At 43.7% G+C, this 20,103-nt stretch overlaps 1 pseudogene; it reads right to left on the reverse strand.

Moving 5' to 3' along the window:
• Positions 1–6,397: 6,397 nt before the first annotated feature.
• On the reverse strand, positions 6,398–19,877 carry LOC120928322 (annotated as a pseudogene).
• Positions 19,878–20,103: the final 226 nt, after the last annotated feature.

The raw sequence follows: 20,103 nt of genomic DNA on the forward strand, positions 1-20,103 counted from the left end.
AGTGAGGAGGCAGCATAATGCCTCATCGCAACCTGTCAACTGCCCTTTTGAAAAGGAATACACTACAAATTTCAATTCAGAGGTCACCACTTGAGTAGAGAGTCCTCACTGTATTAAGAACATTTTAGCTGGAGATTATTTTTATGTAATTCTATAAAAATGTCTTAATTCAAAGTAGAACTTTACCCATAACAGTTTGATAACAATTTGTTTTCATTAACAAGAAAATGCTTTTTCACATTAACCCTGTATTTATGTGGCCACTTGCCGGGTGGGCCTTAAGGCCAAACAACCACATATACTTGCCGTGCTTAGAGCATGCTCCCTGAATGGTAGCTTGCGGGGATCGATTAAGCTCACGGTGCACACTTGTGATCGGTAGCGTGTCAGTCACAGTGGTCACGTGATTCAAAGGCCTGCCTCCATATCCCGGCTTTTGGAGCTTTTGAGGGGCCAAAGAGGTTAAAACGGTTTGTTTTTTATTTTCTAAATGGGTTCATTTAAGCTAGTACATTGTTGGTTCACTTACCTTTTTCCTTTGATTTCCCTTCTAAATGTTTTTTTTTTTTTTTTGTCTGAAATTTTCACTTCCTGTTCCTTCTCAGTAAGGTGTTCAGTAAGCTGCTCTAAATGACTTTCCACCACTGGGATGATGGTGGAAAGCTTACTGAGGAGAAACGGGAAGTGAGAAATTCAAACAAAGAAAAAAAACATTTAGAAGGGAAATGGAAGGAAAAGGTAAGTGAACCAACAATGCACTAGCTTAAAGGAACCAATTTAGAAAATAAGACGAACCTTTACAACCCCTTTAATTAATGCTACTAAAATTGGTATGTGTTGTAAATTGCCTCCAGCATTGCTCCTGGGTTTGTTTTTTTTTGCGCTAGAGGCTGCCATTTGGTTGAAGCCCAGAGCAGTCACTATTTTAATTGATACTCCCCCTCTCCTTGTTCTCAAAACTATGCCACGTTTTTTCCATTTAAAACATGTACATTTTCAGCCTTTATTGTAGGGATCAACTGACAGTTTTTTTTTTTAGGGCCAGTACCGAGTTTTGGCCGCCTTTCAGGCATATAGCCGATAACGGGTGCCGATATTTCGTACATCGTCGCCTGCTGCCCAAGTGCAGCTTGTCTTTGTCGCCTGCTGCCCAGATGCAGCTGGTCACTACTTTTGGCAGCCTCTCCTCAGCGGCATCGGAGAGGGTACACTTCCGCATGCGAGCGGGCGGTGGGAGATGACATAACTATCTCTGCTCACTTGCGGCTGCAGCTCTGTCAAAAGCAGCCTTGGCAGCCCTGCGGAAGGGGCAGAACAGCGGTGATGCGAGGTGGGCAGTAAGATATGTCATCTCTCTGCGGCCTGCCGCACCGCTGACAGACACTGCAGCGAGCGCCGCACAGTGACGGGGTGGAGGACTTACTGATCATTTTAAAAATTTTAATATCGGCCCCCAATCGGTCGCTCCGATAATAAAATAAGAGTACCTATTACTGACACAAGGGATGTTTACATTCCTTGTGACAGCAATAAAAGTGATCAGAATTGTGTTTTTTTTTATTTATTTTTTTTTTTAACCCAATGTAAAATCAAATAAGAAAAAAAAATGTTTTAAAGCGCCCCCATCCCCGCAAGCTCACAGCGCAAAGAAAGTACACACGTAAGTCGCGCCCGCATATGTAAACGGTGTTCAGATCACACACATGAGGTATTGCCGCGATCCCCGGAGCAAGAGCAATCTTAGCAATAGACCTCTGTAACTCCAGCCTGGTAACCATTATTTTTATTTTTGTCGGCTATGGAGATTTTTAGGTACTGTAGTTTGTCGCCATTCCACGAATGTGCGCAATTTTAAAGCGTGACATGTTTGGTATCTATTTACTAGGCGTAACATCTTTTACATTATGCAAACAAATTGGGCTCTTTACAGTTTTTTTTATTTATTTATTTTTTCATATTCATGAAAGTGTATTTTTCCCCAAAACCGTGTTTAATCACTTCAAGACCATGCACTTATGCCCCTTCCTGCCCAAGCCAATTTTCAACTTTCTGTGCTGTCGCTGTTTAAATGAAAATTTCGGGGTCATGCTACACTGTACCCAAACAGAATTCTTATTTTGTTCCCACAAATAGAGCTTTCTTTTGGTGGTATTTGATCGCCTCTGGGGTTTTTATTTTTTGCTATACAAATAAAAAAAAGACAGATTTTTTTTTTTTTTCTGTTAGAAATTTTTGTAAATAAGTGTTTTCTCCTTCACTGATGAGGTAGCACCGACGATGGGCACTGGTAGGCGCACTGATGGGCACAGACTGCAATGGTGGGTACTTATGGGTGGCATTGCTAGGCGGCACTGATGGGCATCAATACATGGCACTGGTGGCACTGGCAGGGATTTTGAATGGGCACTGGTTGGCAGCTGCCTTGGCACAGATTGGCATTCCCTGGTGGTCTAGGGGGCATACCTGGTGGTCCAGTGTGGCTGCTTATCCCTGGTGGTCCTGGGCGGCATGCTGGTGGTCCTGTGCAGTGATCCGAGGGGGGGAGCTGCGCTGATAAATTATCAGCACATACCCCCTCCCCTGTCAGGAGAGCAGCCAATCGGCTCTCCTCTGCTCGCATCTATCAGATGCGAGTGAGGAAAAGCCGATTATCGGCTTTTCCTGTTTACATTGTGATCAGCCGTGATTGGACACGGCTGATCAGGTGGTACCGAGATCAGTGTAGCGTTGTGTCAGACTGACGCACTGCATCACCGATCGCCGTGATGTGCGCCAGTCAGAATAACAAAACCACTTCCCGAACGTCAATTTACTATTGACAAGGCGGGAAGTGGTTAAAAGACCGATGCACAAATACCGTGTGATGTAGAACCTCCAATGGCGATTGTTGCACTATTTAAAGTAATTTTCTAGCAAAAAATACGGATTTTTACCTTAACACCAAATATCAGAAATAGGCTTAGTCATGAAAGGGTTAGATTGTGTTAATCTTTGTGAATTAAAGAAAAAACACTCGGTTGTGTCTCCCTGGCAGCAAAGTTTGTGCTGTCACCTCTCCTGTTTTTTGTTTTGTTCTCCCTCTGTAGTGTCTGTCATTCCTGTTTGTTTCTCCTTTCAGCAACAGTAAGGCCTCATGCACACAATGTTTTTACAGCTGTTTTTGGCTTCAGATGTTTTTTTCTGCAGCCAATAAATTTCCCAGCATGTTAAGCTATTATCAAAGGTTTTTGGCTGGAAAAACCCCAGAACTAGTGGGTTTTGAGGAGTTTTTCAGCTGTAAAAACGCTCTAACGCTGATAAAAGCTTATCTAGTTTTGGGGACCTAAGGGTCCCCAAGGAATTTCCTTTAATACAGAGGGCTTTCCTCTCGCTTCCTGTTTGGCTATGGGACAGGAAGTGATGGGAAATCTCTGCACTGGGACACAGATGGTAAAAAATAAATCTGACGGGTTATTACCCTCCCTTGCTCTATCCAAAATGGGGGGGAAGGTTATAGTGCTACTCTAATTTTTCTAACATTAACAGTTCACTTCCTGCTACGTGAGTGAGCCTAGGCACTTCTATGCCTATACACTCATAGCTATATATCTGCAGTGTGAGATCTAAGACCCCTTTTCACACTGTGAACTAGCCTCTGCTAATCGCCTGAAAACCGCCTCTCATTCATTGCAGTGTGACTTTTCACATTCAGGCGGTGCACTTGCAGGATGTTCCAAAAAGTCCTGCAAGCAGCATCTTTTGGGGCAGGTTGGTAGCGATGTATTTAGCCCTGCCCATTGGAGTGAATGGGTAGCACCTTCAAAGCACCACAAAATGGGAGTTTGTGTCTTGTTTGTTTTTTAACCCTTTTTTTTTTTGGAGGGGGGGTAAAGCGCCCCACTAGAGGCAAAAAAAGCTGCACTTAAGCACCGTTAAAATGAGCAGTGTTTTACTGCTAATGGCCGTTGCTTTCAGTGTGAAAGCAATCTAAGGTACAGCTATCTCTGTCTGCTAGTCTCTGGAGATATGGAGTGCGATTTGGTGAGGTCGCTACTGTGTCTGATGGCTGAGCAAGCCTAACCCTGTCATGTACCCCATTGACTGCCTCTACGGTGAAATAAGGCATGGTAAGTCAGTATTGAGCAAAGAATAGCTTCAGGGGGACTACAGGCAATACTGGTGCCTAGGCCTTAGGCTGGATTCACATTTATGCAGTTTTTGTGCTTTTTGCAGATTTGCACTACAGTCCATGTAACATGATTTCCTATGGAACACATTCTACAGTGCAAAGTTTGCAAAATGCAAAAAGAATGCATAGGTGTGAATCCAGCCTTAGTCCTCTGTTTGCTTTGCTTTTTTTTTTTTTTTTTTGCCCCATGCCTTTAGGAGTTCATTTCCACGTTTAACCACTTCATTGGCCCGGGCCAATTTTCAGCTTTCCGTGCTGTTGCACTTTTAATGACAATTGTGTGGTCATACAACACTGTACCCAAATTAAAAATTTCTATCTCCCCCCCCCCCCCACACACACACAAATAGAGCTTTTTTTTTTGGTGATATTTAATCACCACAGTGTTTTTAAATAGGGGAGGGGGGGCGCTTCTGTTATTGCATTTTGTAATTAATGTTCATAAATTTAGGCCAAAATGTATTCTGCTCCATTTTTTTTTTTTTTTAAATAACCCAAATCAGTGTTTATTATGTAGTCTGTAGGGAAGTTAGAGCGTACACAAACTATGGTATATCTGAAAATTGATCAGTCCTGCTGGCCTATCTTCATATCTTGAGGTACAAAAATCCCCCAAGTGATCCCTTTTTGGAAAGTAGTCTGAGGTATTTAGTAAGTGGCATGGCAAGTTTTTTTAAAGTTGTCTTTTTTTTTTTTGTCACAACTTTTGAAAAATGCCAAAATGAAATCTTATTTTTTTTTTTTATTCCTCTTTTTACATACTGTCACCAGTGCAATATATGGTGTGGCGGTGATCAGGGACACTTGACTGGTGATCAGTATGTAACAAAATGAAATAAATACAGAATTACCATAGTCGCACTACTTCTTTGGGGAAGTTGTCTGGGTTTTTTTTTTTTTAAACATACATTGATTGCTTATACTAGTGAATTTCACTGTTCTAAGCAACCATTTTTACTGAATGAAATTCAGTGTTTTACTGTGGTTCGCTGTGGTTAACCACTGCTAATCACATGGTACAGATGGACTATGATTGGCCCTGTCTGCACTATGCGATCACTATAACCAATCAAAGCTGTTCATTGTGTAAAATTGTCACGTGATCTGCTGTGACTGGTCACAGCGATCACATGGTACTGGCAGCAGTTATCTGCTGTGTCCGGTGGACAGTGTGGATGACAAATTGCACCATGGACCTGGAGCATTTTGGGAGGATGTCATAGGACGTCCACCTGGAACAACGAATGTCTCGCCCAGCCATGATTTGATTATAGGCGGAAACTCGTTAACCTTTTTTAAAAAAAAAAAAATGATACGCAATGTCTCCTCGCAGGGATGTAGTCCCAAGCCAGAACGGCTCAGATGATGGGGGCAAGCTTACTGAGGAGAAACAGGAAGTGAGAAATTCAGACAAAGAAAATAAACATTTAGAAGGGAAATGGAAGGAAAAGGTAAGTGAACCAACAATGCATTAGCCCTGTGGTTCTTAACCTTGTTGGAGGTACTGAATCCCACCAGTTTCATATGCGCATTCCTCCGAACCCTTCTTAATTGGAAAAATAAAATATGATTTTTTCAAATTCAAAACCTAGGTATATATTTATACATAGGTGCACAAAATGAACAAAACCATTAAAGAACAAAACCATTAAAACATGATTTTCACACAAAAACATAATAATGAATATTTACTGCAAATCAGTGTGACTTCTGCTGTTGTCTTTCAGAGACCAGTTCAGAAATGCGCGGCTTTACCTTTGGCAAGTGCCACTCTCATGTCATTTTCGCAACAAAGTCTGTTCCTTTTCTTCGTTTTTATGTCCAGCATCCTCAAAGGATTGCTCGCAAAGATATGTTGTAACAAACGGTATGAAAATCTCCAGAGCTTTCTTAGCAATAACAGGGTACGTTACCATTTGTTGACACCAAAACGTTGAGAGCGGCGTTGTTCTGAAGAGTTGCTGTTGAACCTGGCTCTGCTGAAGTTCAATGATTTCATCAAGGTATTCATCATTGACATCTGTTGTCTCAACACTAATCATGAACGGATGTCTCACCCGTGCTGGATATGACTCTCTTGTAGGGAAGTATCCGTCGAGAGACTTTGCAAGCTCATCTAAGTGCGTGGCAATTGCTTGCTTTAGTTCCGCGGGTACAGAAATGTCTCCGATTCCAGATACATCTTTGATCTTACTTACACAGTCGTCTAGCAGGGGAAAGTTTGCGAACTTATCGTTCTCTATTCGTCGTTTCCATAACTGTAGCCTTTTTTTGAAAAGCCTTCAGGTTTTTTTCCGCTTCGAAGATGTTGACTCCACCGCCCTGCATCTGTTGATTGAGAGCTGCGAAGATATCAGTCATGTACGCTAAAATGAGAATGGACTCATTTTTGAAGCAATCTGCATGACAATGTTGGTGCTCTTGCAAAAACGGGGCTAATTCCACACGCACGGCAAAAACACGATTTAGCACCTGTCCCCGGGATAACCACTGAACGTTAGAATGGTACAGAAGTACCTTGAATTCAGATCCCATTTCTTTACACAGCTCCCTGAAGATGCGGTGCCTCAGAGCACTATTTCGCACATAGTTCACGCATTCCACTACAATTTTTAAGACTTCTGCCAGGTTTGAGGCAAGGTTTTTGTTGCCATTGCATGCCTGTGCAGAATACAATGCGTAACAATGATGTGTGGTGCATCGGCTTTCACTAGCGCACCAAAACCAGACTTTCTTCCCAGCAAGGCTGGAGCTCCATCCAAACAAACTGCCGAAACCATATCCCACGAAAGATTGTTGTCTTTGAAGAAGTCATCCACAAGTTTCTTCACATCGGCTGCCTTAGTTGTTGTAAGAGGCTTACAAAATAAAAAATCTTCCTTTTATCACGTCGTCTTTCACATAGCGCATGAATACTGCAAGCTTGCTTAGATTGGAAACGTCTGTGGTCTTGTCGAGTTGAAGGCTGAATTTTGCCGGGCTTGAAATCAGATCTGCAAATACTTGAGCCAAGATGTCTTTGCTCATGTCCTCTATTCTGATGGTGTCATTTGAAAGAGGAATTTTGGGATAACTTAACTTCAGCCGCTTTTTCCAGCATGATATTCGCCATCTTCAACACAGCTGGTTTTATGAGTGTTTCACCAATGGTGTGTGGTTTGCCCTGCTTTGCGATCAGGTAAGCAACTTTGTACGATGCTATGAGGATCGGTTTGTTGATGGGTACAAAGGCAGACTAGCCTTTTCATCGAATCTGGCTCTCCTCACCTTGAATTCAGCGAGCGTTGTGTTCTTGTATTTTCCATCTCCATGCAGCTTAAGGAAGTGTTCTCTTAGGCCTCGTACACACGATAGGTTAACCAGAGGACAACGGTCCAAACCGATCGTGTGTGGGCCCCATAGGTTATTTAACCATAGGTTAAAAAAAAGCCAACTTGCTTTAAAATTAACCTATGGATTCACAACCGATGGGGAAAAAAATTATCCTTAGTAGGCACGACCATCGGTTAAAAATCCACGCATGCTCAGAATCAAGTCGACGCATGCTTGGAAGCATTGAACTTCGTTTTTTTCAGCACGTCGTTGTGTTTTACGTCACCGCGTTCTGACACGATCGTTTTTTTTAACCGATGGTGTGTAGGCACGACAGACCATCAGTCAGCTTCATCGGTTAACCTATGACAACGGTCTTTCAGACCGTTCTCATCGCATGGACTGATCGTGTGTACAAGGCTTTAGTTTTGCCGGTACTAGACTACAATTGCTCAACTTGGCATTGCAAATCATGCAGTTAGGACGCTGACTCCCATCACGTTCCGTTATACATGTGAATCCATATTGTACATATTCGTCCGACCACTTTCTTTTTTTGCTCGACATAGTATGAAGGAATTAAAACATTAAGAAAGAAATCACACGACGTACCATCACAACAGTTACAATTCGACTACTGGGCGTGCCAAATTCCCTGCAGCACAGATAGGCCAAGCGATGTTGCGTGATCACCTGCAGCCAATGATGGACAAGCGGGGCTTGTCATCACGAATCATATGAGTCGGGTGTGTGTCTTGACCTGACCGAACTCTTGGGGTTCGATCAAACCCAGGTTACTGCATTAGCCTAAAGGAACCTATTTAGAAAATAAAAAAACAAACCTTTAAAGGCTACACTGCCCACAGGATGGCAACACACCTGCACAATTTTACTGAAAATGAACAGTGTTGTCTCCCTATTACAGAAAGTTGAAACATTATGGATCTCCTGGCAGGCACCCAGAAAAACAATTTGCAGTGTTACATAGGTGATGTTGAAAAAAGACTCAAGTCCAACCTATGAGATGTGTTAATGCTGGTATACCTTATGCCATTTTACATTTTTCCCATGGGTATATTAATTCTGCAATTTTGAAAGAAATCTGGTTAACTTGGTTGTCTGAAAAATAAAGACCTCTTATTATCTGGAGTAGGAAAAACAGCTGTAATGAATGCTAATGTAAGAGTGGCGTGCTTTTTTGTTGCAATAGAAACCTAATGTAATGCGTAGATGTGGTTATTCAGTGTGGCCAGGTACTGGACAAACTGTATGAAGCCCCATTTGTATATTATTGAAATGTGTGTATATATAATGCAGATTTGGGAAAAAATTCACTGCTAATAAATTACGTTATGTAATTCATAAATGACTGCCCCGGGAAAAAAAAAAAGTAAGCTTTGCATTAAAGTGGCCCTATCATTATAATCAACACTTCTAAATCAATAGAAGGCAAACCAGCTTTACTATATTGCATTATAAAACTGAGTTAAACAATACCTCTACTTTGCCAAGTTTAAAAAACCCTGATGCTATGCCATGTGATATAATATCAGGGTAGCTCAGGTCACAGGGTATCCAGCTAATGGATGTGTTGTGGTGGTTACCCCTCATTAGAAATCGCTGAGTCTGTTTTTAACCAGAGAGACTGGTAGCCTTGCAGTGAAAAGACTAGCAAGGAACAACATGGAACCAGGGTTTCTATGTCCACATACATGCATGTATATAATTAGAAACAAAAAAGGTTTACAGTAAGCTAAAAACTTTCATATGTATATCTGGGGAATTTTTTATTTTTATTATTAGCCTTTCAGCGTTTATTTGTGGAAGCATAGAAATGGAAGGCCTGCTCTATTGAAATACCATCATTCCCCAAAATTAGACCGCATTTTATAAATCAAGCTGTTAAGAGAAAATAATAAAAATACCTCAGCAGTGGCTTCTAACACTTCCAAGAGCTGCAGATGATGTTGCCTCACCCCTGCCTCAGGATAACTGGGAAAATTGAAAATGCCACGAAAATGCACACCAGTACATTGCAGGGATGCATGGATTTTGTGTGTGTTTGTTTTTTGTTAGTTTGTTTTTTCCCCCTCTCTCTGGAATCCAAGGGAGACCAATCATTGAGACTTGGCTGGCAGCGCTTGGATATTGTAGCTGCTGAAACTTTTGTGGTCAAAGTCATGCTATTACTGATTAGGGTGTTGTTTTTTTTTTTTTTTTTTTTAAATAAGCATTATGCTTACCTACTCGGTGCAGCCCTGATCTCTCCTGTCGGGGCTCTGGGTGCCCCCCGAGTGCCCCCAAAGCAAGCCACTTGCTATGGGGGCACTCGTGCATGCTTACTTCCTCCTCAGCGCTGTGATTGACAGCAGCGGCAGCCAGTGGCCCCTGTTGGTGCATATCAGCCAATGAAGAGGGAGAGACCTGGGAGAGCCGCTGCTCTTGTGCATATCGCTGTATTGAGATCAGGCTTAGGTGGGGAGGCTGCACAGTGAACGTTTTTTACCTACTTGCATTAAAAACCTTTAAAACCACTTTGAGGGACAAGAAAGCTGATGACAATTAAAATATACTAGAACTTATTTTTTTAGTCGCATCTGGTGCAAGAAAAAAAAAAATGCTTTCTGGAATGTACTTCTGCCAGCTGTGACTCAGTATCAGTGTGGGGTAGTTTGAACATCTAGCCAGGGACTGTTCATTGTGAAGAAGCATACATGAATATATAGTTGGGCATTCTTTCCACCCCTTTCTGTTCTACATGTTTAAAGACTGGAATATTCTTATTCCACATCTAAGGAATTAGGCTGACAATACCCAGTGACAAACAACATGTTCTACTTGAGATTACAAGGCCCAGAAGAGTGGAGGCATTGCTAAAGAAGTTCAGAGAAAAGGATACATTTTTCCTAACTAGTAAAGGCCTGAGGGCTAATTCATTATAAGCTCTGAATCCTTGAAGCTTGTTCTCGTCAAAACTCGATAAAAATGATTGCACAGAAAAGCTCAGAATCTTCAATCATCTGCACATGACTGAGCATTCAAAGTAAACAGACCTTTTAATGCCTAATATAGATAGGTGATGCCTCCCTTTTGTACCCATCACTTCCTACCTCGTTCTAGCCTCCACAAAGATTATTATTCTAAAAGTTGAACTTAAGGTAAAAAGTTTCTTTGGGTTGATGGGGTAGGTCTACATTAAACAATTGACTTCTGTTGAAGGAATGTGTTGGAACATTTTCCTCCATCGGCAGCTCCACCCACTCCATTATTGTTTTCTGACAGCTGTGGATTCTGCTGTCAGAATACAATGCCCCAGCAGGGAGGATTCCTCAATCTCTAATTTGGATGTAGAAATAAACCATATATGGCTATCTTTATACCTCCAAAACAGGGGCGGGCTGACAACTCATGGGGCCCCCGGGCAATAGAAGATTATAGGGCCCCTGAGCTTACAGATGGCCACCATGCCAGGAGGCAGTGCAGAGGCGGGGCAGCTAAAATCTCTGGATTTTCACATCAAAAGCATGTCAGTTTTCGGACAAATCAGGGACAGATGTAAAAAAAACACAGATTTGTACATACTGTCCCTCGTTTTACTGAGCCTGGCAACCCTGATGGGGCCCCCTAGTGGCATGGGGCCCTCGGCAGTGCCCAAGAGCCTCAATGGTCAGTCCGCCCCTGCTCCCAAATGTAGTTGAACTCATAAATGCAGAGAGCTTTTGGACCAGACCAGCACTTGTAATGGGGCATCTAGATGAACGGAGTCAAACATCCCGTTTTAGGTTTCACATTTCCTCGCTGCACAGCCTCTTTAAGAGCTGTTGAGGTTGCCCTCATTTCAGATGAATTTGGTTGCGGCCCACAGTTTTTCTCCTCTTCCTGCCGACTTCTGTGTTCGGAGGGGGTCTTGAGCGGTGGTGTTTTATGCCCTTGGTGGGGGCTCAGTGGCTGGCTGGCTGGCCACACTCTGAGCGCTTGAGTGGTTTTGTGCCTTCCTCCTGTCGGCAGATGCCAGACATAATTTTCAGCAGAGATGGTGTCTTCGCTGGGCAACCAAAGGCTCTAGACCAGCCTTGGGCGGCACAGAAAGGAAGGGGAGGGCCTGGCTGTTGTCATTAGAGGGCACCATAGCATGGGCTGCAGGAGGACATGGAGGATTATGGGGGATTTCTCCCAGATGCAGGCTCTGGGTGATGCAGGCACAATCAGTACAGGTAGGCAATGGCATGGGCTTTTGTCTTTTCCTTTTTGTATTTTCATTGTGGAGGTAGTCAGGTTGGTTATGGTCACCTGAGACCTCTTGGTGGTGATCAGCTAACTTGGCACTGTGGTGGCTCACCCTGGGGTGGTGACTGGTGTTTGAGAGCCTTAGATTCCCCCCCCCCCCCCCCATTTATTGGTTTTGCAGGTCAAATGCTCAGACAAAAGAAGACGCCTGCCCCTAGCAAGAGCTGTCTGGGTTGTAATATTAGTTAATTTACTAAAACAGGGTAGTAAAAAATCTGGTGCAGCTGTGCATGGTAGCCAATTGGCTTCTAACTTCAGCTTGTTCAATTAAGCTTTGACAAACAAAACGGAAAGCTGATTGGTTTCTATGCAGAATTGCACCAGGTTTTGCACTCTCCAGCTTTAGTAAATCAACCTCACTGTATTCTAGCTTCCAATTATTGTAAGACTTTTAAAGTGTTACTAAACCCACAACAGTAAAATTAGTCGGTATATGCAGCATAGCATGCTTGTTATACTCACTGTGGAACTTAAGGGGTTAATCCTCTGTATTGTGTAAAAATTGTGTTTTATTCTGCATGCATAGTTCCTGCACTGTCTATCTGGGGAAAGTCAGCTAACACAGGCAGGGTAGCCGAATTGCACATGCTCTGTTGTGTCTTTTATGCTGGAGAGAACATTTACTTGTTCTCAGAGCTAGCCAGGTCACATGATATTGACATCACACATGTGAGCATGTATACAGGCTGTAGTGGAAATCTCCTCCTACCTGAACTCTCAGCACTGGAGAAACTGTGCAGTTTATCATGTAACCGTGGTATACAGATTATCCAAAAAGGTATATAGTGGCAGTATTTTAATGTAAAAAAGATTTATAAGCTGTGTGTGTGTGGGGGGGGGGGGGGCAGATGAACTATTTTTATATTACTGGGTTTAGTAACACTTTAATGTACACTAAAGCTCCGAAACTTAACTCCATAAAAACCTATGTGTCCATGTACACATAGGGTTATAGGATCGTTTAGGAGCTGCTGTGGTTAACCGAGGTTCAACCGCTCTTCTGCATGCCGAAGAATTGCGATTTTCCTACAATTTGCATTTTCTCACAGCCAGAGGTCAAAGTAGGCTATGCGTACGTGAAGTCTCTCTGCTGTGTTTGCATTGGAGAGCTGTATAAAGAGGAATCCGCCTCTGTGTGTTCCAAGTTTCTTTCATATGAAGGATGAGATAGATTACATTTTTTGTGATTTTCTCTGTTTTATTACGAATATGTAGGGCTTATCTAATCCAGCCAGTCATTCTGCCCCAGTGCCTAGCTCCCCAGTCCTGATTCCGTCTGGTTCTGGTGAAGTTTTTCATGTCCGGGGGGGGGGGGGGGGTTTAACTTGATGAGGGTGACCCTGACCTTTCTGTGTCTGATTTGACATTGATGATGTCCAGAATGATTCTACTAAGTTTAAAGGGGTTGTAAAGGAAATTATTTTTTTCCCTAAATACTTTCCTTTACCTTAGTGCAGTCCTCCTTCACTTACCTCATCCTCCAATTTTCCTTTAAATGTCCTTATTTCTTCTGAGAAATGCTCACTTCCTGTTCTTCTGTCTGTAACTCACCACCGTATTGCGAGGCTTTCTTCCTGGTGTGGAGAAAGCCTCTTTAGGGGGCGAGCAGGCAAGTCAGGACACTCTCTACTTTGCAGATAGAGAAAGGAGCTGTGTGTTAGTGGGCGTCCTGACACTCCTGTTCGCCCCCTCCCACCTCAATAGGCTTTCCCCACACCAGGAAGAAAGCCTCGCATTACGGTGGTGAGTTACAGATTGAAGAACAGGAAGTGATCATTTCTCAGAAGAAATAAGGACATTTAAAAGAAAAATTGAAGGATGAGGTAAGTGAAGGAGGACTGCACTAAGGTAAAGGAAGCTATTTAGGGAAAAAACATGTTTCCTTTACAACCCCTTTAACCACTTGAAGACAAAGCCTCTTCTGGCACTTTTTGTTTACAAGTTTAAATCGGTATTCTTTGCTAAAAAATTACTTATAGCCCTCAACAAAACACAATGTTAAGCAGAGTAAATGGATACCTAATATGTATGCCTTTAAATTGTGCACGCTCGTGGAATGGCAAAAAACTACAGTACTTAAAAATCTCCATAGGCAAGGCTTTTAAACGCCTTTTAGGCCGGAATCACACTAGTGCGTTGCTTTTTTGAGCTGCGTTGTCGTTGCAGATTTCTCTAGTGGGTGTTCTGCAGATCAACTGCGGTTTAGCTGCAGATCAGGTGCGAATTTGGAGACCTGGGAGGAGTTCCGGGTGAGAGGAGAGTGGGGGAGAATTGTATTGAGCTGAATGAGAGAAATTCATGCAGAGAACTGAACACATGTGCGAATTAGATGCGTACCCATAGAAGATAATGGGACTGAATTCGCACCTGAGCCGCACCGCAAGACATAAAAACCGCATGCCGTTTGGAGGCAATACGCAGTGCGGATGCATCGCACATATGTGAACCAGCCTCATTGAAAACAATGTATTTTGAAATGTCCTGCGAATTAGATGCGGTTTAAACCGCACTCAATTCGCATAGGTGTGAACCTGGCCTAAAGGTTACCTGTTTAGAATTAGAGGGGGTCTAGCACTAGAATTATTGCTCTCCCTTTTAATTTTCACGGCGATATCTCACATGTGTGGTGTAAACATCATTTACGTATGCGTGCGTGACTTACACATGTGTTTGCTTCTGCATGCGGGCATGGAGGGATGAGAGCTTTAATATTTTTTTTTCCTTATTTAATTTTTTTCACTGTCCTTTTTAAGTATTATTGTTTTGTTTTTTTATGACTCTTATTCCTATTAGAAGAAAGCTGCTGTTAGTGCTGGGCAGAGCTCAGAGATGTTCTGCCCTGATGCCTGCCTTTCTGCCGGAGGTTCACCTGGTTGTTCTTCCCAGCAGAAAAGTCGATTAAATCACTATGAGACTGTAGGCCACACACACACCAGCACCCATCTTAATAACCTATTATAACTGGTAAATAAAGAAACATACACCATTTTCTCTTTTGGCAAATATAATGGCCGCGGTACCTTTATTGGCTTTAATCATCATAACAAAAACCACTTTATTTATTAAACTCATCTTTCAATTTTTCAATAAACACCAGCGTCCTGCCCAGTTATCCAAAACTCGGGCAGACAGTATACACCATTTTATTTAACAACCAATAGTCCCCCCCGGATACCGGGGTGACCCATACCACATAAGAGGTACACGCGACTGGGGAGGGGGGGAGGGAGCACTTCCCCAGTTTGATCTGGTCCAGGGGGAAGAGGATGAGCCCTACAGCAGCTTGATCTTTTATAGGCCTACCTGAGGGCTTCCAGTACCTTCCCTGGGTTCCTATTGGGTCAAACACACCTGTAAGGTAAACTGTACATAATTAAGCAGCCTAGCTATCGCTTAATAACTACAGGTGTGTGCTGGCCACACTCTCAAGCAGGAGGGCCCCAATTAGTGCCCTCCTTTTACATGAGACTGTAGGCCACACACACACCAGCACCCATCTTAATAACCTATTATAACTGGTAAATAAAGAAACATACACCATTTTCTCTTTTGGCAAATATAATGGCCGCGGTACCTTTATTGGTTTTAATCATCATAACAAAAACCACTTTATTTATTAAACTCATCTTTCAATTTTTCAATAAACACCAGCGTCCTGCCCAGTTATCCAAAACTCGGGCAGACAGTATACACCATTTTATTTAACAACCAATAGTCCCCACCAGGCGGGCTTGCTTCAAGCCCGGCCCACCCCCACCACCGCGGCCATTTCAATACCGGATTGCAAACCAAGATTAAACAGATCCAAACCTATTTCCCAAAGGTGAACCCCATCAGATCTGTAGAAACCGGGAACACCACCTTCCAGGTCAATATTACGATAAGATAGCCCACCAATGGTGGGCATGTATTTCTCCATGGCCCTATTCACCCTTTTTACTCATCCGCTCCATTGCCCTCCTCATCTTAGAGGAGAGCCATGCCAGGCGAGGAACTATTTCCGAAAATATGATGACCGTATTGACCGTTTGATAAAACCTAAAAGATCCACAGTTCTGAGATTCCCTAAATCGTTACCTCCTAAGTGCAGCACCAAGATAGATGGAGGTGGCCAAACCTGCAATAAACGTGACAAATGAAAATATAACTGATGCCATTGGAGGCCACGCACTCCTTTCCAAAGCAACCTGTAGGATTCTGGTTGTAGTGATAAATTACCGTATATGGACGATGAGTCGCTCTCTTATGAGCCCAGTGTATGAACGAATGTCCCAGAAACCAAACAGTGCAATGTAAATCTGAAAATTAAACAAACAATTTAGGTCTTATGTACAATTTAAAGCAATCCGACCTCCACCTCCCTATTTCCTTAATAGCAGACTCTTCCATACCCCTCCTAGCTCCTTCCGAAGCTGCACCTATCCGGAAAGAATGTGAAGAAAATTTTAAACCTTGTAAACTCAACAAACCCAGGCATTTGTTGAAAACAAAATTAAATTGGTATCTGGATAAAGGCGCTAAATTGTTGTGTATAAGCAATTGGCCATTACCTTGCGGTCTTACCTTTAAAAATTGATGAACCAAGAATACCGGACATACCACCTCATTGATCTGAGCCTGCAAGGTAATCAAAGAACCTCTACCACATTGATCCGTCTTTGATTGCTGCAGCCAAATGCGCACCACAGAACCTTCCACCACCACATGCTCCGAGCGGATGCCCGAGCCACCATATTTGGAATCCGGTACTAATTCTGAAAACCGGAACGCACCAAAAATGCTAAAACAAAAGCGGTTTGAAAAGCAATGCTTCATAATCTGAAAAACACACCATGTTAGTCCCGGCACACAAGCCGGACAGTATTTCCAGTGAGATAGGCCTTCTGTCATCAGCTACAAAGGTTCTCCTTCTGTACCCTTTAATTGCCTGCTTGATTGAAAAATATGACATGCAAGATGGCAGACCTTTTAGCCGACAGAAAAACGAAATACCCGCTAATGATCTTGCTAAATGACTGTAAGGAAAACCATCCTCCATGAGATAAGCCACAAAAGCCAATATCCCGCCTTCCGACGGCGTACTGCCATTGAAACCTGAATTATTAGCAAAAACCGTCCAATCCCTCCAGGAGGCCGAATAGCCAGCCCATGTCTTGGGCGCCACGGAACTCCTAATCGCCTCGGCCGCCAAGCTCATACTATCGACCATAAGTGGTCTGGGCACCTGGCGCCCACCTCGTCTGCCTCTGGCAGCAAGCTCCGAAAGCGGTCCATCTGAAAACGCGACAGAGAGTCAGCGATTGTGTTAAGTACACCAGGGGTGTATTTGGCTTTTAGCCAAATGTTATATTTTAAACAAAGAAAAACTATTTGGCGTAAGGCTTTTGCCACCCATAACGAGCTAGATGATAGACAGTTTATAGCAAATAACACTCCTTTGTTGTCCGTTTCTACCAAAATATGCTGATTTGCAAATGACTCGCCCCATAATTCTACTGCCACTAAAACCGGGAAAAGCTCAAGCAGAACTAAATTTTAGTAGCACCCAGATGTATGCAGAAATCTGGCCAAGCTGCACAACACCAATGGGATCCCCAAATAGCTCCAAAACCCTTGGAACCTGCTGCATCTGTAAATAACTTAAAATCAGAGGCAAACAAAAATCCTTTTGAAAAACCGATCTCCCATTGTAAGATTCCAGAAATCTCAACCACACACGCAGGTCCTCCTTCATAGAAACCATTAATCGAATGTGAGCGAACGGGGATTTCAAACCTGACGTGGCCAATGAAAGCCTCAGAGAAAAAATGCGCCCCAACGGCATTATCCTGCACGCAAAAGCCAAAATGCCTAATAAGGACTGCAGTTCCTTTAACAATACCTTTTTCTTCTGCATAAAACGTGCCAACAAGAACCTCAAGAAGAAACTGGTGCGCATGTTTTTTCCTCCGCCAGTGGTATGCCAAAAGACTGCGCCAAGGACTGAAAAGTACACAACAAATTCGCACAACGTGAATCATCCGCTGTCCCAATAAATAAGAAGTCATACAAATAGTATGACAAATAGTACACCACTGTGTGCCCCTGCTTTGGAACAAACTACCCACTGCAAAAATGTGGAAAAGACTTCAAAATAAGCACATGACAATGAACAGCCCATTGGAAGACATGTATCAAAAAAGAAACAGTCATCAAACTGAAAACCTAAAGAGTTAAATGCCCCAGGGGAAATGGGCAACAGACAGGATGCTGACTTTATGTCTGCCTTAGCTAGCAGAGCCCCTGGACCACAAGACCTGATTTTCTCAATTGCCTCCTCAAATGTAGCGTAAGAAACTGAACATAAAGATGCGTCTATATCATCATTCAAAGACTGCCCTTTCGGGAAGGATAAGTGATGGATTAAGCGAAAAGAATTAGGTTCTCTTTTAGGAACTACCCCCAGCGGTGACAATCGGAAATTTTCAAAAGGGGGGACCCCAAAAGCACCTTCCACCCGCCCCTCACTAATTTCCTTCCAAATCTTATCTCTTGCCACTTGGGGATAGGCCGAAACTGATTTCAGGTTTCCTACCATCTCACACCCAACTCCCTTAAAGGTAGGTATCTGAAAACCCTGGGAAAAACCATCAATGAGAACATGGGCCTTCTCCCTGTCTGGATACTGTTCCAGCCATGGGCGCATTTTTTCCAGCCTCACTGGAAAGCAGGCCTTTGGGAAAAATATCCCTCTGTCCAGGTGTGGATACGGCGGCATTCTTTTTAAAACATTTCGCGACCGGATGCGCACCAGCACAAAAAGAACACTCGTGCCTATATTTGCAAGAGGCATTCCAATGACATTGCTGTTCGTTAAAAGCAAAACAGCAACCTTTCCTATAGTTGGCTGATGTTTGGGGAACGGCCATACCCTGCCTAGGGGCATGCTGCTTTTGGGACACCATTAAGTTGAGCCATAGGCCCAAGTCCTTCATGCCCCACCTGAGAGAAGGGTGGATAGCCAGTTTTTGACGAAATGCTTCGTCATAAAAGAACCATCCTAAACCCCCAACATTTTTTTAGGCTTCCAGTATGTGGTCTAAATGCTGGAACAACCCACCGCATACACCTGGGTTTTTTTCAGCCATCACACCTGAATAAATAAAAAATGCCTGGAGCCAATTGTGAAAAGATCTGGGAGCCTGCCTGCGTCTATCCTCCTCCTGCCTGTCAGTTTTAGAAAACAGCTCTTTTTGCATGGGGAGCAGGGACAAAATTTCTATGAAATCTCCTTTCCAGATTTTCTCTTTTACCTGCCTACTCAGGTGGTAGCCTAAGGGAGAAAATTCACATGGCATAACATCTTTCATAAGAGTTTCAGGCAGCCTCTGCTCCATTACAACCATTGTATTGTTAATATTAGAAACATCATCCAGCTGATGTGACAGAGAATTAGAAAAACAGAGGTATTAGCAAGAGAAGCAGATACTGCAGCAGTAGAGGGCGCAGCAGTGACAGAGTTAACAGGAGGAGAGAGAGATTTTACCAAGGAAGACAGGGAATCCATAATAACCTGCAGTGCCTGTGCTTGATTACACTCACCAGCCACTGGGGGTCCTCCTGCTCCCTGCTGCGACGCTCTATCCAGCAACACGCTCTGCACTGTGTCCGTGGAGTTCTGCAGCTTGTTAGCCTGGCTGGCTGCTGGTCCCTGTCAGCGCTGAGAGGCCTGGAGACTTTAAAAGGGGATGGCCCCCCTTTTCCTGCCTGATTCGCGGGCTTCTTCGGTCCGCCCCGCCGTCCGCCGCTTGCTGGTGACCGCACACTGGTCCCCCTTTTTCCGCCTGCCCGACTGGCCGCCGCTGACCTCCGCTGCCATGTTCTCCTCCACCGCCGCGTCCTCCGTCCCTGCGGCAGCTGGGCTGGATCTCCTGGTCGCCATTCCGCGCCTCGGATGGCGCTCTTTTGTCGGCTCGTCCACCCACTGACCCGCGCTTCTCCTCTGCGACGTGGAGCGACCTGCTTCCTCTTCAACCTCGTTTGCGGTGGCAGGTTCAAGGCATCGACGCAGCCAGGCTTCACCTCCCTCTTCACTGGCCCTGTTCAGGAGCAGCTTCACCAGGGACTCCATTATTCAGGTAGGATGGGTGTTGAAAAATCCGGCAGCACTTCGCCAGTTTGATCTGGTCCAGGGGGAAGAGGATGAGCCCCACAGCAGCTTGATCTTTTATAGGCCTACCTGAGGGCTTCCAGTACCTTCCCTGGGTTCCTATTGGGTCAAACACACCTGTAAGGTAAACTGTACATAATTAAGCAGCCTAGCTATCGCTTAATAACTACAGGTGTGTGCTGGCCAC

The sequence above is a fragment of the Rana temporaria genome, chromosome 2 (assembly GCF_905171775.1).
Source record: "Rana temporaria chromosome 2, aRanTem1.1, whole genome shotgun sequence".
Lineage (NCBI taxonomy): Eukaryota > Metazoa > Chordata > Amphibia > Anura > Ranidae > Rana > Rana temporaria.